General features: G+C 40.2%; 1 long non-coding RNA gene across 1 annotated transcript in view; it reads right to left on the bottom strand.

The window, feature by feature from the left end:
• Positions 1-8312: 8312 nt before the first annotated feature.
• Positions 8313-23002, bottom strand: part of LOC118764427 — a 24400-nt gene continuing 9710 nt past the window's right edge. The window contains exons 2-3 of the long non-coding RNA XR_005000241.1: positions 17572-17583; positions 8313-8685 (exon numbers count right to left, since the gene is read on the bottom strand). This is a non-coding gene — a long non-coding RNA (uncharacterized LOC118764427). The remainder of the gene's footprint in view (positions 8686-17571; positions 17584-23002) is intronic.

Raw genomic sequence — 23002 nt, 5'->3', positions numbered from 1 at the left:
AAATACGATGTATATTTGAAACAAATATATGAATAAAAACTAACTTGGTAAATAAATGACATCACATAAAAATATTATTTTCTACATTATTGATTTTAATTGTAGATGAAACCAGAAATAATTTTTTTTGCTTTTTACTTCCTTTAATGCAAAATAGAAAGCCATGATGTATATGACAAATATACTTCTACGACTTTTTTCCTTTTATTTCTTTTATTACTAAAAGGTTTGAGATTATTAAAGTGCATCAGCTTTAAGATTGTGTCTAAAAATTATTCTAATTTCCATCGTCTATTTCGACTGGAATGGCTCCTCAACATTTTAACTGTTTTCAGAAAAGCCAAAACAAAGTAATACGAAATGAAAACAGTAATAAATCAATATTTTTTGGAGTAAATTTTGATTATTCCTGTCTTATTAGAGACTTTATTTCTTTTCTCATTCATAGATGTCTTCAGTTTTTTTTTTTTTTACTAAATCTTCCTCTTTTATATTAATAATTTCTCATGCAAAAAGCCATTATATTTCCGTTTCCTTTTCTACAAACAAACGAAGCAGTTTTTTGCTTTCTTCTGTCTGCTCTCTATCCTACTATCATATTATCAATTATATTTCTGCCAGTATTTTCAGCAATACCAAAACAGTCTCTTCAAAGTCTCTTTTCAAAATTCAATTCTTTTTAAAATGGTTCATATCAAAATATTTAAAAAGATTAACATCTTTTATTACGTATAACACACACACACACACACACATTCATATATAAAGCAGATGTGCAAATATATCTACAGTATTTTCAGGTGTTTAGAAATGTCATTCTATTTTGAATATAAACTTCTCTATAAGCTCTCTGTTGTGTGGTTTTCCTCAATATATGACTGATATTTAAACAGTTTAAAAGAGAAATCGAATGAGGTTCTGACTGCGCTGTAGCCGAGTGAGACTTAGTGAAGTCAAAACGCAATTTTTCATTTATTAAACACGTATTGTCTGTCTAGGAGTCGAGTAAAGCTGGAAATGGTGTATTATAGAGAATAAATTCATTTACATATTCCTAGTGTATCATGTAATTTGTTCCACACATGTGCATTCATGACTGTACAATTAAGAATTCAACCTTGCAAACACATTGTTTTAATTTCAGTTTCTCCACCCTGTGAGTCAAATTTGGTGTACAGAAACTATTCTACATATACATATTTATATAAATACTAGCTGGTAAAACGTAGGCGCGTGTGATAATAATTTTAATTAATTGAACATGAAAAAGTGCAAGACAAGAAGTCAAATGTACAAGTACACCTCGTTCTTCAGTGTCTAACTCCTCTATGTAGAAAATTCTGTATGGAACTGCCTATATTTAAGCCATATAAGATAAAAATAAGGTTGATAATGGGAGGGGGTTGAAGTACTCATCTACGAGGGGTGTTCATTAAAGGTTTCCCCTGATCCACTTTACAAGGAGTGGGATAAACGAAATTTGGCATAATTATTAGTCCTTGGGGACACACTTCTTCCATCACTTTATGCAGCTGTGAAGACCTTGTCTGTAGATGGTTGTGTCCGGACGGGTAAATTAACCCTTTCGTTACTATATTTCTGACCAAAATACACCCGTTATGTGTTGTAATTAATTTCTAACATAATCATAAATTTAGTCTGGTTTCATTAAACAACTATAACTTTTTTATTTATCAATATATTAACATGAATTTTGGAAGATAATTTAATGAAATGTTCTCAACCAATTCTATACTATAATTTTTGTCACAAAGTGACTCTAATTGCAGGTATATACAGGTAAATTCAACAATATATAAAATTATTAAAATTTTGTTCAAACATCGCTATAGAAAATGGGTTATTAGCTAATATTCAATTGGGTATACAACAAAATTTTACGATAGAATTTGTTATTCTGGGTAACTTTCTGATACCCATAATAATATTTATGGCAAAATAGGCCTTAATTTCATTTAAGGTTGTGGGAAATAACAAACTATCCTTTCTTTCGCTTTGTTTACGTTTAGCGTAACAGTTCGTTTCTGCCGTAATGATTTCAAATGGGCTCATTCGAAAAAGTAAAAAGAAATAGTCTAAGGCTTTACTCTTCTGGGAAAGTCTGTGGCTTGGTCCAGTTTCTTCAGAAAAATCACCGAAAGAAACAGTTTTTAAATTTTCACTCCATTCAGGTGCCAATTCATTTTCTTTATCGCTGTCGGAGCTCTCGGATTCACTGTTTTCACTTTCGGAAAATGAAACATCAGATTCATTATCAAATACCACATGCTTTTTTTTTTTCAGTCATAGAGTTAGATTTATGAAGGTCTTCAGTAGAAAATCCTTCCAATTCTGACTCGCTGCTTGATATAATGAAATTCGTATCCATTTTTTGTCAGAATTACAAATTTTGAAAACACAATAGGAACAAATTTCGGAAAAAAATCTCCCATAATTCACGGAATTAAAATTACACTTCGATTTTTGTACAAAACTGTAGTTGAACTGTTTACGAAGTATAATACATGTTTTCACGAATGTACTAAAGAGATTTACTCTGATATTCTCATTTAAATATGAATAGGTAATTTCGGGCGGTTTCGGGCGGTTTGGTAACAAAAGGGTTAAAGAAAAAAAAAACCTATAAAAACTAAATTAACCAAAAATGTTTTCCACATTAAAAATACCATTGAAAGATTTTTATTACCAAGAAAAAGATCTTATGTATATTTACATAATTATTCTATTGCAAGAAATAGAATAAATATAAAGATTCCTCAAATTTGTATAAATTTGACAGAAACTTATAACTTTGTTTACTTTCTTTATAATCAGTATGCCTTTTATTTTAAATAAAAATGATAAGGAAAAGTGACAAGTGAAAAATATGAAATATAAATGAAAAAAAAAAGTCCTTAAGAGCCTTGTCAGTGGTTCTTCTCTCTACTGAGAAGAGTATCCTTGGGAGGCGGAGAAAATACTTTGGTGATCTAAATCTGATCATGATAACATTTTCTGGTGGACATGAGGTGCATCTAGGGGCGAAGACCACTCTCACAGAGGCTGAAGTCATACGAGTGTTTAAAGCGCTTAAATGTGGCAAGGCTACGGAGGAAGATGAAAACTGGCCTGAAATATTAAAAGCTTAAAATAGAGACAGTACTCTCTGGGTGACTTGTGTCTGCCAGGTGGCTGGGACCTCTGGAAAGACACTAAAGCAACGTTAATCTGGAGTGACAATCCCAATTTTTAAAAAGGGAGATAAGAAAGAGTGATCATATATAGAAATTTCCTTATTTAACCACCTTGGTAAAGTCTATGGTAGGTGATTGGAAAAGAGATGTAGGGAAATTGTTACTCCCAAGCTAACTGAGAAGAGTCTTGCTTCCGTCCTAGATGCTGCACAACCAACCAGATATTCACTCTACGGCAAATATTCGAGAAAAAGTAGGAATATTGTCAAGCAGTGGACACTTGCTTTGTTGAGTTCAAAAAGGCAAATGACTGCGTGCCGTAGAACATGCTATAGAGGGTTTTGCAGGAGTTCGGGATTAATGGGTAACTACCTGTTATCGTGAAGTCCATTTATGAATGTCCAGCCGTCTGTATTTGGGTAAATGATGCTATTTTGAAATCTTTCAACGTGGGTAGAGGTATGTATTGTCACCTCGACTTTTCATAATTTTTATGAACTAGACTAACATCCGCGGCTGTTGTGGAAGTGGTACCCCAACTGGTGGGTGTAGTAACCATTTGGCTGATATTTGCAGACAACGTGGTGCTACTTAGCTCATGAGAAGGTGATCTCCAGCAAGCGCTGAATGGGTTCATTATAGAGTGTTGCGAGGCAGAGATGAAAATTAGTTGTAATTAGAGAATTAGTGAAAAATGAGACATTGATACTCTGAAGAAAGCCTTCCAATAGCACTCAGTATGTTAGAAGAACATCATTGAGATGCAAAGAAGAATTACGCGTATGGGGTTTGAAGACCAACTCCACGCCGCATAAAGTCAAGTCAAAAATCGTCCATGCCATAGGTTAGTAGATCTAAAAAACAGAAGTTATGCATAGCTGAAAGATCGCATATCCTTTTTAGGCCTAAGAATTTCACCGTACTGCTGAATTCCAGATAAAAAATTTTCATCAAATGGGTGAGTTCCTTTTGGCGAATGGGAAAACACCACCCTCTCTGAATTGTCTTGGTATCCCATAATCTCAATGACAGGTAGAACAGTTTGGTTCTCAATCCGTATCCACCATGTGTGAAAATCTCTGGGGAGATGTCTGGACCAGGAGAGTTTTCAAGTTTTTTTCATTCGATGGTTTTCATGAATTCCTGGATTGATGGAGGAAAGGCAATCCATAGTTTGACAGGTCGCTGCGGAGTATTTCTCAAAAGGTCTTCTGGGGTTTGAGATTGGTTGTTCAGCAGAAGATGGAAATGTTCTTTCCAATGATGCATGATCTCTTCTGTGGTGAGGGTTTGGCCGTCAGCAGTTTTCAAGGCACCAGTAGATGACCTGATGGGGCCGAAAATCTTCTTGATCCCTGTATAAAAGCGATGCATGTTTCCTTGGTCTGCATAGCCCTGGAGTTCAACAGCCCTCGCTTGCCACCAGGAATTCTGGATCTCTCTGAGGCGCCTTTGGTACATCTGCGCTTCTTGTTTGAGGCATTTCTTGTTACTTCTCTTCGGATGGTTTTCAAAAGCAATACGTGCTACTCTTTTCTTACTGATCAGATGTTCAATCTCTTCACTGTTTTCAGTTTTGGTTCTGGCACTTTGAGTAGCCGAGGACCTCATCTGCAGCAGATGTTATAGCATCATGCAGAGTGTTCCAATCATTTGGTGAAAGATTCCCCTTCTGCCTTTCCTTCAAATGTTGGTTAACTGCTTCTTGGAAGACTTGGGACGTTCCTGAGGCCTTCAATTTGTGAGTCATACCTTGGTTTGTGCTTTTGAGTATTAGAGTACCGAGGGGGTAGACGGATGGAAAAGTTGAGACGAGAGATCACAAGTTGGTGATCGGTCCAGCAATCATCAGTGTCCAGCAAGGATATGGTGATCCTCACGTCCTTGTCTTAGATCCTTGTCAACACATAATTTGACATGTGCCATTGTTTTGACATCAGATGTTGTCGGGTTGTTTTGTGGTGGGTTGGAAGATGGATGAAGATGTTTGTAATTGTCAGGATGTTTTCTACACAGAGCCCAAGGATGATGATGATGATGATGATGATGATGATGGTGATGAGGAGGAGTCTATTGGCGTTGCAGTTTCCAATCTCGTATTTTCTGAGGACGCCTTGCTTGAAATGATGATCATGACTGACTCGGGCATTGAAATTGTGAAGGATGATCAGTTTATCCTTTCGCGGAACGGTTTGGATGGTAGCGTTGAGAAAGTTGTAGGAAGCATTTTTATTTCCTCATCTGAGTTTAGAGTTGGACCATAGACTGAAGGCAGCGTAAAATAGGCATTGTTGAGAAGCGAATTCAGGTGGTCATCAGATGTTCACTTCTTGATATTGGGGCCAGCTCGGTTTTGATGGCAAGTCCAATGCCATGGATGCGAGGTTCATTGGCATCCTATCCTTTCCAAAAGAACGTGTAGCCAACTTCTTTCATGCTGCCGTCACTAGGAAAACGAGTTTCACCCAGAGTGGCTACGTCAATGCTGAAGCGTGCAAGTTCTTGGGAAACAAGCATGGTACACATTTCAGGTTGGTTTGTGGTTTGCATGTCCATCAAAGTTCTCACATTCCACGCTCCCCAAGACAGAGAATAGGATCGAAATTTTCTACCATCGAGATGGGTGTCCGCCGGTCGCAGTAAACCAACCAGATGCAATGAGCAGTGACCGATGTTTACCATACTTTTTCTATGGATTTACCTGTACAGGTAGGACTGCCGTGCTTCTAAATAGGCCATCCCTGACACGTACACAGCTGCCGAAGTACAGTGTCATTGCTACTTCATGGAGAAAACGACCATCACATGCACGTCACCAATGTGTGTTCACGAGCTAGAAGCTTCCAGCGTGCCAAGCCTGCTTCTGTTTCCCGCGGGGACATCGCCATTGAACTTGAAGAAAAGACGGAGAGCATCATACAAGGTCCTGATGGGCCGTTTGCGTGATTTTTATTAGGGTAGATGACGGTTCACGAAACCAGTGCCCACACACTTCACTCTAAGGCGTACTCTGCGGTTCATCATGTGGTTGAAACGGGTGGTCTTGAAACAATGCTCGCCATGACACCAGCCCGAACGGCAGTACCAGAGCTCCTTCAGCCTACAATTTCAACGTTCTTGACAGGCCTTCACTGTTACCATAGCTGTCCAGGGTCATCAAAGGCCCAACCGTACTTCAGCCTTCCCTTTTGTGTTTCCCAAGATCCATGATTAGGACGTTGGAGTTGGGAGTTGGACCCCCCCTCTCTATATACATACATACATACAAACATATAGATACATATATACATACAGAGAGAGAGAGAGAGAGAGAGAGAGAGAGAGAGAAAATGTGGTCAGAATTTTGGAAAGAATCTTTTTATTTCTTAATTATTAGCGCTTTCATTCGTTTCTTGAACTTGTCAAAATTTTGTGAATGTACAAACAGCTTGTTCATTTATATAAAACAGATGATTTTTTAGGTTTTGTTTAGAAGAAGAGAACGTTGTTTTTTTTTGGGGTGAGGTTCCATTGATAATGGTGATGGATAGATAGAAATATAGGTAGGTAGAGAGGCTGATAGATAGATAGATAGTCAGACAGATAAATAGGTGGAGAGAGAGGGAGAGAGAAAGAGAGAGAGAGGGAGAGAGAGAGAAGGGGATCTTCCTTCCTATTCACCATTTATTTATTTATTTATTTATTTAGTCATTTGCCATTGTATTGGAATGGGTTTAAGGATGGCGACCTCTTCAGAAAAATGCTTCCTCTTTCCTACTTTTTTCCTCTTTCTTTTTCTCCTTTTTTGAGTTATATTTAGAATACACAATGTACTGTCTCCCTTATTCTTTCAAACATTCAATTTTGGAGAGAATTTTTTGATGAAATGTAGTTCCATTGCTTTTCGGTATTGCGGATCGTCCCATGCACATTTGTGAAAGGGAAAAAATTTTTAATTTTCCATCGCTGCATATTTCCAGATGGAATTTTGCACAATTCCTCTTGTCGGCTATATTGCCCATAGATTCTTGCACGTTGGCAGAGGGAATTACTTGTTTCGTCAATGTGATTTTCTTTGCAGTTTGGGAAGGTAATGCAATATATGAGATTTTGCGTTTTGCAGTTCATATCTGCATTTATTTTGAAAAGGGATCTACTATTGAATTTTATATGGGAACCACTTTCCAAATATTTGAAGTTGTTGATGTTGTTTCATGTTCCACATCTCCTATCTCCTCATTCTTTTACTAAGAATCATTCTCTGATTTGAATTCTGTCCTTGCAAGGTGTTTTCTAAATGATTTTTGGTTGGCATCTGCTATTCTGTAAGGCATTTTTTCAATCAGATTTTTTAGTTTGGGGCTTTGTAGGAGTATAGCTAAGTTCGATTGTATGGTGTGAAAGATGTTGGTTATTCCTGGACTGTGTGTGTTAACGAACAGAATCGTGTTTTCATTAACTTTTTCCTTGTGTCCGTAGTTGGGTGATGTTCAGTTTCATCGCCTTTTCAATTCTCTTATTAATTAATCTAAGGGGTATTTCTGCATTGTGAGGAAGCCTTGGAGTTCAGTGAGTCGGATTTCACGTATTTTGGAGTCAGTCACTATAGCACAGATGCGTCTTGCCATGCTGTATGGGATGTTTCTTTTGACGTGTGATGGATGGCAAGAGTAGAAATTTGAATACTGGTGTGTGTCAGTTTTTTTGTAAAATATGTCTGTTGTGACTGTGGAGTTCTGTATTTTTATGTGGATATCCAGGAATGGCAATTCATTACAGCTGGCTTCTGTCGTGAATTTGATGGATGGATGAAGTGTGTTCAGTATATTGTTAAATATATTTAGATCTTCATTCAATTTGTCCCAGAAGATGAAGCAATCATCAAGGAAGTGTTTCCACTTTTTAATGATATATTTCTTGTGCTCCTGATCAAAAGTTTTCCCTACTTCCTCATTAAGCTTTTCTTCCAAGCATCTCATGACTAAGTTCGCATTTGAGGGTGAAAACCGCGTACCCATAGCCGAACCCTTTTATCTGTCGATATGTTTTATTGTCGAATCTAAAAGTATTTTCTTATAGTACTAGGCGTGTGGCCTTGGTGATGAAGTCAGTTGAAGGGTTAATTTATCTGCCCTCTATGATTCTCTGCCCAGCGCTTGACTGCTCCTAGGCCTAAAGTGTGAGGTATATTAGTATAGAGATTGATAACATCAAAACTTGCGAGTATAGTACCTTCTGCAACAGTGGAAGGGATGTGTTGGATGAAATCTATGCCATCTCGTACATAACTGGGTATTGAAGGGTACAAAAGTTTTAGGAGTATATCTAAAAAATGACTCAGTTGTTGTGTTGGTGCTTGAGGTCCAGCAACTAATGGCCTTAGTATTTTTTACGTACTGGTTCTTCTGCTTATTTATGGCACTTTGTATTCCGGAGCTTTTGTGGATTTTGGGTAATCCGTAGAAATTGCTCTCTTTGATTACAGAGTTGCATATAGAATCTTTCTCTTTGTCTGTGAAGGAATCTTGGAATTCATTGATTAGTTTTCTGATCTTACTCATTATTGTTTGTTTTTTTCCGAGTGCCTTGGTTCTTCCTTATAGTAGGTTTGGTTTGTTAACATTTCCAATATTTTATCTTTATAATAGTCCTTGTCCGTGATTACTATCATCCCTCCTTCATCGGCTTCTTTTAGGATGATTGAGTTGTAATTTTTCAGTGTTTGTAAGGCTTCCTTTTCTTCTTCACGAAAGTTTTGTTTGCATCTGTGGTTATTTAGGGGGAATTTTGAAATCGTGTCTTACATATATATAAAAGCATAAACACATATCTATATACATGAGTATGTGTATGTCTGCCTGCCTGCCTGCCTGCCTGCCTACCTACCTACCTACCTACCTACCTACCTACCTACCTACCTACCTATCTATCTATCTATCTATCTATCTATCTATCTATCTATCTATCTATCTATCTATCTAATGATACCAGTCTACTTAAACAAAAGGGTCACGAAAGTCCAAATAAAAAACATACCATTTGATGTCGAAACACAATGGTTGGTCTCTGCCATCTGCTTTGAAATGTCAGAGACAATGTCAGAGACAAACATCCTGGAAATCGCGGTTCTAGGAGAGAAAGACTATGTGGGCAAATCAATCGAATTCCTGCTTCAATTGGATGAAGCAGCAAGAGAGAAGATACCCACCGCTATAGAACTGCCAGGAGGCTACAAACTCTATATAGTAGTAGAGGGCAGGCGACCACGCTGCTATTTGTGTGGAAGCGAAACACACTTGAAAAAGACGTGCCCAACCACTGCACACCAAGAGCAACAACAACAACCACTACCACAACCAAAGCACTCCGGAAAAAAAGCTCTACTACCCACACCACCATCAACACAGAAGACAAGAGAAGCACACCAAGCTAATCCGTCATCAACCAAAAACCACTCGACACCTGAAAAAATACCAACACCACCATCAACAGCAAAACCCAAAGGAACAGAAAAACAAAGAAAACACACAAACTGATCCCCCATCCCTTATACCGCACTCAACACACACAAACACTCAACAACCAACAACAACGAAAACAACAACACAACCACTTACACAGACATACATAGAAGCCCACAACATACCCCTACCCCCTTCTGATTCCTCAGAAATTTCGTCGGAAGACGAAAGCAGTGAGGAATGGCAAATAGCTACAAAAAGAAGGAAAATAAAGAGCAGAAACACAACCAAACCAAATGCAAACACGAACAAAGCAGGGGAAAATACATCTCCCGAAGACATTTCAAAACCCAACGCAAACAACAGCCACACCAACACCACAAAAACATATACAGCAAACATGCTCACAGCCATAGACACCAAAAACACAAATTTGATGGAATACATCCAATCAAAAACAAACATAACAGAAGATGACATAAAAACAAACAATCACCCATACACAACACCACCAGACCACATCAAAATATTACACATCTCCAAAAGTCTGCACCACACACTCAAAGGCATTTTCCCCAGTGCGGTTGGTAAATGCCAAAAATATCTCACAAAGAAACTGTACTGGGATCTTCTCGAGGACAAACCAACGGAGGAGAAAGCAAAAACTTTCGAGCAGTAAGTAACCCTCTGTATTCTAATTCATTAGAACTATGATCAAGATTGGTTGTGTAAATGCGCGTGGCTTGGGGTCCCCTTGGAAACAAGGGTACCTCTTAAATGACATAAAGTCACATAAGTTAGAAATCATAGCCATAAGCGAGACCAGACTCCACAATCCGCGGGCCCTAAAGACCATGTTTGGCGGACAGTTCAACGTTTATTTTCCCCCTGTCTGCCGAGAATGGGCGGTAGTGGCACCGCGGTACTTTTTCACAAGAGTCTGGATCTCAATGTAAGGACAATATTCGTAGACCCGGAGGGTAGACTGGTCGTCCTGGATGTCGACGGCAGCAATGGGTGCGCTTTTCGACTCGTATCAGTTTACGCACCGCCCTTAACAGGTCGGGCGGATTTCTTTCAACGTCTAGAATTTTTCTTGGGAACGTCTCGTCCTTTACTCTTAGTGGGGGATTGGAATGCTACCTTGGACACGCATGTAGACTACGTGGGTAGAGATAGGAATAGACGGGGATGCAAATGCCTCAGAGACCTGCTCAGACGCTTTCAACTGTCTGACAGGTTCCGACTAGACCACCCGAATGCGCCAACGTGGACATGGAGCAACCGCATCGGGTCGTCGAGATCGTATCTAGATAGGATACTGTGTAGGACAGTAGATAGAGATAGCATAGGATGTCCACAATTCCACATAGTCAGCTACACGGATCACAAACTTGTGACATGTACGCTAGACTTAGGTAAGACACTTAGGCAGGGTCCCGGATACTGGAAACTAAACGCGTCTTTCCCATCGAGACAAGTTTTCAGAGACCGGATTAGCACACTAGTAAAGAGGGCTTTGACGGGAGCCATCATCAACAACAAATGGTGGTTTGCCCTCAAGAGAGCAGTAAAAGCAGAAGCGATTAGGTACAGCAAAGCACTAGCCATAGACAGAAATAGAGTAGAGGGTGAGCTAGTTAAGAAGCTAGAAGAGGCAATTAGAAGCGGCATCGCATCCGACGTTTTGGCGGCGAGGTTGGCCCTCGACCAACACTTCAACGCCAAACACGAAGGATGTGCTGTCAGAGCTAGGATGCGTGCTCTAAGGAACGAAGGTGTTGGAGCCGCGAGAGAGGCCCGGGTGGCAGAGGCGCAACAGGGCAACAAAGCCACCATTCGGTCACTGGTAGATGAACAGGGGCGCGAATTGCTCGAGCCAAGTAAAATGTGTGAGGCCTTTCAGCAGCATTTTGCCCGACTGTTCGGAACGAGTGGAGGGCACGAACGTAGGGTGGACTTCAGTGCCTACCTACATAGCCTACCACGACTCTCGACAAGAAAGGCAGGGTGCTGCGAAGGTGCCATCACGGCGGCGGAAGTGCGGGAAGCGATGGCAGAATGCTCGAGGGACAAATCACCGGGTTTGGATGGTCTACCCTACGAGCTTTACAATTGTATGCCAGGCTTGTTTGGAGATCTCTTGGCGGCGGTGTACTGCAACTGGCAGCAAAACGGGAGCATTCCTGGTTTTGTGAGCCGAGGAGCCGTAACACTGCTGAAGAAAGATCTAAACAAGGGAAATGTAATAGATAACTTTAGGCCCATCACTCTGCTTAATGCAGACTTGAAAATTTTGGCCAAGGTGCTAGCCAAGAGGTTGGCGCTTGTCATCGAGAAACTGGTCGACAAGGCGCAAACATGCGCCGTGCCAGGCCGGACCATCCATGACAACCTCCATCTGATGCGCTACATCATAGACAGGGTAGTTAACGAACCTGGCATGGGTGGGGCCCTGATCAACTTGGATCAATCGAAAGCCTTTGATAGGGTAGACCATCGATACTTGGAGGCAGTCCTGAGAGCGGCTGGTTTCGGTCCCGTCTTCCGCGGCTGGATAGCTGCCTTGTACAGAGGCATCCGTTCGGTAATTCGCGTAAATGGACATCTATCGAGACCTTTCGACATTGCACGTTCGGTCCGTCAGGGATGCCCCCTCTCGGCGCTTCTATACGTATTGACTCTTGAGCCACTACTGCGGAAGCTGGCGACTCTAAGGGGCATCCCGCGAGAATTGGGATGCGGGACGAGCGTGTCTGCATACGCGGACGACGTCACCGTCATAGTGTCTAGCCACGAGCACATCGAGCTGGTCGGCGAGACACTGAAAAACTACGAAGCGGTGACAGGAGCGAAAATCAACCGGGAAAAGTCAGTGGGCTTGCGACTAGGCACCTGGAGAAGCAAGCCCATGCCGTCCACCAGCGCCTCCGTCGTGGGACGCTGGACCGATGGCCCGGTTGAGTTGCTCGGGGTCTGGTTTGGTCCGGACCTCCAAGTGGAGAAGAACTGGAACGAGATAACGAGTAGGGTGGTCACTCTCGCCCGGCAATGGGCCGAGAGGAAACTGTCCCTAAAAGGTCGAGCGGAGGTGGCGAACACGTACATCGCGTCCGTCATCTACTACCGCCTGACCGTCGTACCTTGTCCCGACCCTACCATCACCAAACTACAACGCATCCTCTTTCGCTTCTTGTGGAAAGGATGCGTCCCGATGGTCAGGCGATCCATTTGCTGTCAACACCCGTTAAAAGGAGGGCTGGGCATGCCGTGGTTGATGATGCGCAGACACGCGCTGAGACTGCGACATCTCTGGCTCTATGTAGACGACGGTGAACAGGTGTGGTCGCCGTTTGTGAGGCACGCTTTCCCGCAGCTCGTCTCCATGACCGAACTGCAGTCGTGGATCAAAAAGAGGCCGAGGAAGGGCGAATGGCACCGCGAGTGTCGCGTTGCTCTCAAGCAACTCTGCCGTCCTGGGTCGACCTTAAGTGACTTCAACACAACCAAAGCATTCTATAGGGGTTTAGTGGAGGGGAGGTACGACGACGAGCTCGGGGCGAACCTGGACGTCGACGAGGAGTACCTGACCCGCCTGTTCGGGACGACTTTCGGGCCAGGGCCCATGGACAACTTCCAGAGATCCCTGGCCTGGCAGTGCTACCGAGAAGCGCTACCCGTTCGGGATAAGCTCTACAGACACGGCTCGAGAAACACGGGGCCGACCTGCCCGAGATGCGGTCAGAGCGACGAAACCGTTCTGCACGCACTCGTTCAGTGTCCAACAATTTCCGACCTGTGGGCTTATGTCGAACAACTGCTGTCACGTGTGGGACGAGTCGGTTTATCAGCTGAGTCTATCGTCAATATTGTCACGCCTCCTTCCTTCAAACGGGAAGGAAGAGCTATTTTCATCATCCTTGTGGCTATGGCGAAAGAATGTATCTGGTGGACGCGTCTGAAAGGATTGGAGACAAACACTTTCCTCTCTGGTCAATCTCTCATCAACTTCTTCAAGTACCACTTGAAAAGGAAAGTGAGAGTAGAGAGGCAAGTTTTGTCTAGCGAATGTTTTAAAAAAAGATGGGTGAATGTAGCAAGAATGGCACGTATGAATGACGAAGCCACCTTGAGCATAGTCCTATGAACCCAGAAATCGAAAACAGAGAGTTGCTTATTTGCAAAAAAAAAAAAAAAAAAAAAAAAGAAATATAAAATGTGACTTCATTGACCGAGGTTACCGTGGTCTTTTCCGTAGGCTTTTCTTTCCACGGGTAAACCTCACCTGTCCTCCCCTTTACACTTCATATTGACATTTCTGTGATAACGATCCCTATTGATCAATTTTTTTTTTCCTCTCCCCCTTTTTTTTTTTTTTTTTTTTTTTTTTTTAACCCCCCCTTTTTTTTGTCCTCTTTCTCTCCTTTTACGATCCCTTTTGATCGAAACTCCCCCTTCCTTTTTTTTTTTTTTTTTTTTTTTTAAACCTTCAAAAGAAAAGCTCTACCTTGTAATTTGTTCTATCTGTGTGCAGCCCTGTGTGGCTAATAAAGAAACATATCTATCGCCATACATGCATGCATGCATACATTCATACATACATACATACATACATATATACATACATACATACATACACACGCACATACATACATACATACATACATGCATACATGCATAGATACATACATACATACATACATACATACATACATACATACATGCATACATACGCACACACATAATACATGCATGCATGTATGCATACATACGTACATACATACATACATACATGCATGCATACATACATGCATACATACATACACACACACATACATACATACATAATACATACATACATGCATACATACATACATACACATATACATGCATACGTACATACATACACACATACGTACGCAAATATATACACACGAGTTTATAATTACGTTTTCGTTTTCCAAACGACAGGACACTTCCGTTATGCACATAAAATCATTTCTCTTCACGAAGTTCAAAAATCGTTCAGTCGCTCCTTGTCGTTCAGCGATGAGTAACAAAATACAAAATGTGAAGATAGATAAAACTTGACGGATTAAACAATTATTTCGTTCGTTAGCAGATCACTTCATGATAATATCAGTCAACCTCTGTATATGTACAGGGAGATAACTACTATAGAAGGAGGTAACTCTAAACATACTGGGTGGTCTAGAGGGAAATAACTCTTGTATGTGTGTGTGTGCGTAAGTGCGTCTGTGAATGTACGTGTGTGCGCGCGCGTGTGTAAATATATTTCTTTACTACCCACAAGGGGCTAAACATAGAGGGGACAATCAAGGACAAAGGGATTAAGTCGATTACATCGACCCAGTGCGAAACTGGTACTTTATTTATCGACCCCGAGAGGATGAAAGGCAAAGTCGACCTCGGCGGAATTTGAACTCAAAACAAGTGTGTCTGATACAGCAGAGCAATTATCAGAGACAAGAAATGTTTTATGCATTGAGAGAAATATATTTCTTCCTTATCATTATTTTTGTTATCTTTAATTACTATTAGCTATAATATCAGTGTTTACAATAAGAATTGTGTGATCCTACACCCATAGGTACTAGATTTACGAAGTAGATTACCTTTAGTTTGGAATGTAGATTAGCTGGAGATCATAGTTCAGACGCCACGAAAATTCTATACAATATATTCTGGGAGTAGAGACACTTCTTGGAAACTAACAAATTTTAAAGCGGCACTATTACTAAATTTTTTTTTTAATGAAATAGAAAAAAAAGAGAAAAAGATCACATTGACCGTTAGTTGCTTTATCTGCCTCGGAAGGTTGAGTTAATCTCGGCAGAATGTAAATTGAGACTGAACTTAGAGACAACTAAATACTATGAAAGTATTCAGTTCGTCGGACTGAATATTCTTCCAAGCCACCAAGAGTTTTGGATTGCCGATATGTACGTTCGAATCTGTCCAACGGTATTCTCATATAAATATTTCGACAGATGTATTGAATACGCACTCCACCAATTAAAAACAAAAATTGGAACAAAAGATTACGATTTTACTCCAGAAAAAGACATCTAAGATGTCACACTTTATTAAGGAGAGCACAATTAGAGTTTCTCTCCGTGTATCTCTTGTTTCTTTGCTACGAGTGTTGGACTAATTTTAAATGTTTCAAGTGGTCTTAAACTTGTTTTCAGGTCGGTGTGTATACATCTCTCTTTCTTATCCGTCATATTTGGTGGCTTCGTCAGTGTGGATGGGGATGTCGGAGAAGATGGTGACATCATTGCTGTCATATTTGGCTGTTGTTCATACCAATTATTTATCATAGTTTTATGCACACTGCATATTTTCCAATGTTTAGTGATGCCGGCGAATATTTACGCTGGAGATGTAATATGGTGCCAACTGTTCACTACCAGTGAACTAAGGTAACACCCCTTATTTTTCGAGCACCTTCCGGAGTATTCGAGCGGTTCCAAGCAGTGCATCCCCTATTTGTTCCATGAACTTCTCAAGATTTTTACTCACTGTTTCCTGGGCTTCGACAATTATTGACACGACTACCACCTTTTTCAGCGACCACAGCTGCTTAGCCTCCTAGCTAACCTGTCATATCTATCGAATTTTCTTTCTTTTTTATCGCATACCTATGATCCAGAATCGTTTGCTTTCTTTCCCAATTAACACAATGTCTGACTTCCTATTCTTTATCTCATGGTCGCACTGAATCATAAAATCCTATAGGATCTTTGCATTATCATTTTCGATGATGCCTTCGGGTTTATGTTCGTACCACTTTTTTGCTCTGTCAAGTCCATACATGTTGCAAAGTGTCCAATGGTCAATCCTTTCTATATTGTCATGACGTCGCTTATATTACTTCTAGGCTAGTGGTGTACATTGGCTGGTAATATCCCATACGGTTTCACCGTTTTGTCCCGCACATTCTGCACTTATCACTTTTTGTTGTGTTGTCTATTCTGTATTTCATATAATTGGTTCTTAATTTTGGCTTCGGTTTTAAATCACTTTTAGTCATCCATAGCCATCTTTTTTCTCTGTCTCTTTTATCTTCAACATCCCTATGAAATTGTCCATGCATTCTTTTCTTTATCCCCCTATTTTCAGTTTCATTCATTCTCAAGTCCTTGTACAGTACTTTATCTTTGTAATCTTCCATCTTACTCAAGCCTGACCTTCTTACTTCCAATAATAGTGGTTCTGTGGCATTTTTCACATACCATGCTATGTTGTTTTCTTCTGCTCTAATGCTGTGTTCGCACCCAATCAGTCCTCTTCTCCCTCTTTTTCTTGGTACATGCAGTCTGTCTGTGTCACTTTTTAGGTGGAATATCTCATATCTAACCAGCAACTTCTTTGCCTTTCTAAGCTGTTTAGTTCGTTTACTGTTCCATGCGATTACCCCTGCTCCATATCTAAGGAGTGAAACCGCCCAGGTGTTGATAGCTTCAATCTTATTCCGTCTGTTTAATTTCGACTTAAGGATCAGTCTCAGTCTGCGCAAGTACTCCACCTTAAATTTTTCTGTCATTTCTTTCTCCATCAATTTATCCATTTCCAATATCCCAAAGTACTTATAGCCCATCTCTTCTATCTGCTTCATCCATACGCTAGCCCATCCATACATTTGATTTTGCCTCTCTCCAAGACCAACACACCACACTTTTTCAGTCCGAACTCCATTCTGATATCAGCACTGAAAGTATACACCGTATCAACGAGGGAATTGAATAGGGATTAATCTTTACCATAAAGTTTGAGGTCATCCATGAATAACAAATGGTTGACTTTTGCTTTCCTCAGAATCAGTGTTAGTGGTATCAAGCACAGTACAAAGATCAGTGGAGACAGGTAGTCTCCTTGGAAGATGCCTCTCGTAATTTCTACTGTTCCTTAACTTCTTTTGTATACTGTCAGGTCTGTCCCCTAATTCGCCATACTTTTTTCAAGCAATCGCTTTCGATGCAATACCAAATAGGTTCATACACTCCATAAATCCAAGAATGTGGGATCATATCGTACGCTTTACGATAGTTGATCCATGACATAGCTAAGTTACTTTTCCTCCTTGTTTTGTCTATCAGGAGTTGATCCTTAGTACCTCTGCACCTATGTTTGCAACCCTTCTGCTCATGTGGCAGGACTCCATTTTTGTCCAGATGTTCGGTACATTGACTCCGCGAGTATTCCAGTCAATAAATTCCACATAAGTGGCAAACAGGATATCGGCCTGTAATTGTCTACCGTATTGCCTTTTTCGATATTTTTCAGGCACAGCACGTTCCTACCCAATGTCAACCACTCTGGCGTTACTTGGTCGGCATTTAACAGAGTTTTGAGTTGTGCAGCTATTCGTGCATGACATTCACCAAATCTTTTGATCCATTAGCCTTGAACTCCATCTGGTCCCGGGGCCTCCCAGTTGCTCATTTTTTTTACTGATTCCCTTCACTTCCCTTACTGAAATGACTAGTTCTGCCTGTTTTGGACAGACTTCTGTCTGTTTCAGTTCTTGCAACCATTCAGCATCCTTCTTGTGCTCCTTGTCTTTGCTCCAGATGTCACTCCAAAACCTTTGACTTCCAATATTATCTGGTATCAACTTTTCATCTGTACACACTCCATTTATTTCTTTGTAGAATCTCTTCTGATCTACTCTGAATAATCTATTCTGGTGGTAACCCTTCATTCTTTGGTCGTATCTTGTCATCTTTGCTTTCTTTGCAACGAGGTACTGTTTCAGCTCTTCCATTACTACTTTCAGGCCCTTTCTTTCAATATTATACTTCCTTTCCAGCGCCCTGTATTTTTGTTCGCTTTTAAGCTCCCCTTTCTCTTTTCGGTCTAACACAGAGATTTCCTTCGAGAGCATGTCTAACTCTGCCTGGATTCTTCTTTTCCACCATGGATCTTTTCTTTTGTTACTCCCATTATGTTTCTTTTCTTTGACATCAACACCCACGTTTTCTGTTACAACAATCCTTGCTGCCTTGATCAAATTATTTGTTTTTGTGATGTTGTTTGTTCTGATGTATTTCAGAATTTCATTGACATTTTTCGTTTCTTGGTTCAATTTCTATCGATCAACTTTTTTAAGGTTGCAAATAATGTCGCTATCGTTCTCCTGTAGTCCTAACTTTATTCTGTCGTAGACTGCTTTTGTTCATCTGTCATGTCGCCATTAGTTCTATTTTTAGTTTTATTGTCTTCTTTTAGATCATCTATATGTCTCTCATCAAGTAAACTACCACTGCTCCTTTCCTGTGCTGTGAGGTTACTCTTATTAGTAAGAACTGTATTTTCATTATCTATACTGCTATTGTCCATGACCCATCTTTTAATAGCTTCGAGCTCTACTTCTGTGAACCAACAATTTTTCCTTATTGCTCTAGCTTGATCACATAGTCTCTCTTCCGTGAGTTGAAACAATCCTTTTTCTCTCCAATGATCATACATACGTTGAAAGTAACCCCTAATTTGAGCACCATTTTCATCTACCGGGTTGCTCAGGTAGTAACACTCCATGACCACAGCATTAATTTGTTTGCTCCATCTACGCCGTGTGTGGTGGTCCGTTTCTGGATATTGACAGGCTGGAGCCGGACCAGAATCTCTGAGCCTACCGGGTGTAACACTGTCAGCATCATTGGCTTCAGTTTCATTACCACCGTTATTCACAATATTTTGTTTTTTCTTTGACACTCGTATGAGGTAGCCATTATCAGGTTGGGCAGTTACCAGCGTTTTTATTGTGACACCATCACTAGATGTATCATTAATGAGTTCATGAGGAGGAGGAGGCTCCACCCGCTTCCTTTCATTATTATTATTATTATTATCATTGTTGTTGTTGTTGTTGTTGTTATTATTATTATTATTGAGTGAGAGAGCAGTGCATGCCATCAAAGTGACACTGGGGTAAAATATACAAAGCCCAGTATAACCATCATGACTACCGTCTGATCAGGGTACACTAGGCACATGCATCACAACCATATGTGTGCGACATGGTGATCTCATATCAATATTAACAGCGCATGACCATGCATGACCCAATTAAAATTTTCTTCAGGTCGAGTAGCCCATCCCACTCAAAGGGTCCCTGAATAAAGATTAAGAATGTTGAACGAAACACCTATGTTTCCAGAGGTGAATTATCCAAACCCCAAAGAATCCATCTCAACACTTGGCTATGATGCTCCCCCACTACTTCTGCTCGTGATTAGATATGCACGTATCGTCAGCCACTAAGGGACATGCTCAACTGGTTAAGGTCAAGCAACTGACAAGCAAATCTGTGGTATTGAGCAGAATATTTGCTTTAGCTCATCTTTTATACCAAGACAAAACAATGTACATGATAACACTTTCAATCAGTTAAGATAAGACGCCATGAGAGCCAGTGCTTGGTACTGCATCAGGGCATATCTGGTACTGCATTAGGGCATGCCTGGTACTTATTATTATTATTATTATTATTTATTATTATTATTATCATCATTATTATTATTATTATTATTATTGAGTGAAAGAGCAGTGCATGCCATCAAACTGACACTGGGGTAAAACATACGAAGCCCAGTATACCCATCATGACTACCCGTCTGATAAGAGTACACCAGGCACATGCATTCTAGCCATATGTATGTGACATGGTGATCTCATATCAAGATAAACAGCGCATGACCTTGCAGGTGGGGCCCAGTTAGAATTTTCTTCAGGTCGAGTAGCCTATCCCGCTCAAAAGGTCCCTGAATAAGAATTGTTTAAGGATGTTGAACGAAACAGCCATGTTTCCAGAGGTGAATTATTCAAACCCCAAAGAATCCCTCTCAATACATGGCTATGATGCTCCCCCCACTACTTCTGCTCGTAATCAGAGATGCACATATCATCAGCCGCTAAGGGACATGGTCAACTGGTTAAGGTCAAACAACTGACAAGCAAATCTGTGGTATTGAGCAGAATATTTATTGTAGCCCATCTATTATACCAAGACAAAACAATGTACATGATAACACTTCCAATCAGTTAAGATCAGAAGTTGTGAGAGCCACTGTCTGGTACTGCATTAGGGCATTTATTATTATCATTATTATTATTATTATTATTATTATTATTAATGCGGTGAACTGGCAGAATCGTCTGCCCACTGGACAAAATGCTTCGCGGCATTTCTTTCATCTCTTTACGTTCTGAGTTCTACTTCCGCTAAGCTTGACTCTGCTTTCTATCGTTTCGGGTCGATGAAATAAGTACTATCTTTCTTTATTTCGATGAAATAAGTACTAGTTGAGCATTAGGGATTACGGCTTTACTTGGAGGGAAGAAAAGTGTGAATTTTTCTTACCGAAAATAAAATATTTAAGACAAATCATTGACAGAAATGGACATCGACCAGTTCCGTCGAGGGCAGATGCAATTAAAAATATGCACCCTCCAACAAATATAGCGACCTTACAAGCTTTTTTGGGACTGGTAAATTATTACCAAAATTATATTCCAAATATGCATAAGGTATGAGTTCCACTAAATAACCTATTGAAAAATAAATGTAAATTGGAACTGGTCTGAAAATTGTCAGAAGGCGTTCGACGAAATTTAAAAAATATTAACATTTGATTTGTCGTTAGCACAATTCGATCCTGCAACGGTGATTGTTGTAGCTTCAGATGCCTCTGAGTAATGCTACATAAATATAAAGATGGTAACATGAAGGCAGTGGTTCATGCCTCATATTTTCTGATATCAACAGAAAAAAAAAAATTACAGCCAAATCGAAAAAGATGCTCTAGCGATCATTTTCATCGTAAAAAAAATTTCATAAATTTTTATGCGGTAGACTTTTCGTTATCGATATTTGTTATCGATATTTGGGCCGAAGAAAGGAATCCCCACCCTTACGGCTAATATGATGCAATGCTGGAGTAGTATATTATTAAATTATGATTTTAAGATGGAGTATATACCATCTAAGAAATTAGGACACGTTGATTGTTTATCAAGACGGATTTCAGAAAATGCTGAACCATATGAAGATACCACGATTGCTGCTTTGTGAGCGGAAAATGAAATTAAAAATGTTTTGTGTAACGTCATACGTGAACTGCTCGTCACATTGTTTGTTCCTTCTCGAGCCATGCCTGGTTTATTAGGGCCGGTTTCCCGGTTTCCTTGACGTATCGGTTCCCCACTTGGACGGGACACCGGTCCGTCGCAGGTGAGCTGCAAGATGCAGGAGGAAAGAGTGAGAGAAAGTTGTGGCGAAAGAGTCAGCAGAAGTTCGCCATTACCTTCTGCTGGAGCCGCATGGAGCTTAGGTGTTTCGCTCATAAATGCACACATCGCCCGGTCTGAGACCGAACTCGTGATCCCTCGACCGCGAGTCCGCTGCTCTAACCACTAGGCCATGTGCCTCCACACTAGTCACATTACAAGACAAAAAAATTAAAATTAGAAAACGATAAATTCATTGAAAAAAAATGAAAGAAATACTGAAGGTTAAAAGAGATAAAAATATGTGCAACACAAATACGAACCTGTTTTCAATGTGTGACAATGTGTTGGTCTACGCACAAAGAGTCGTAGTGCCAGCCACACTACAAAAGCGATTGCTAAAAGAATTTCACATTAGTCATCCAGGGATTTTGAGATACGACACGTTTGAGGTACCAACACCCAAACAATTTGAAGCTACGCGTTATAGCATCAGAAAAAACGGAAAAGAACGAGAACACTGGAATTAAACCTAAAACGTAAGAGATATCAAAAGCCTGGGCGGAGTTTCATGCTTGAAAGGGGGACAGGTTAGGGGAGACTAATTCTAAAAAGGTAAGATGTTGTAGAAGGATTCTGACCATCCCCAAGTAACTAAAAGTGGACTGACTCATTGTTATAAAATAAAGAACTTATATATATATATATATATATATATATATATATATATATATATATATATATATATATATATATATATATAATCAATAATAAATCTCAGAGCGAGTTATAAACAGTAGCAGCAACACATCGTGACGTATATTTGCCATTTGAATATGGCGAATCCCTAAGGGTGGATGCTACTGTAGTTTGTAGCCCCAGGAGGACACCTCCTCCAGCTGGCTATAGACACACTTTCTGTGCCCTATCAGTATTTGCAAAGGGAAGCCATCCTTCCCGTCTTCAACTTATGATACACACGGACTCGAGTTTCTGCATAATGACCCGTCATATATGTAAATGGATATGTAAGTAAACGGACAGATAAATAGATAGATAAGTACATAGGCAATACGGGCAGACAAGCACACACACAGACACACACACACATAC

This window comes from Octopus sinensis, linkage group LG8 (genome assembly GCF_006345805.1).
Source record: "Octopus sinensis linkage group LG8, ASM634580v1, whole genome shotgun sequence".
Lineage (NCBI taxonomy): Eukaryota > Metazoa > Mollusca > Cephalopoda > Octopoda > Octopodidae > Octopus > Octopus sinensis.
The sequence above is the reverse complement of the archived record's forward strand: the minus strand, read 5'-3'. Positions and strand labels throughout refer to the sequence as shown.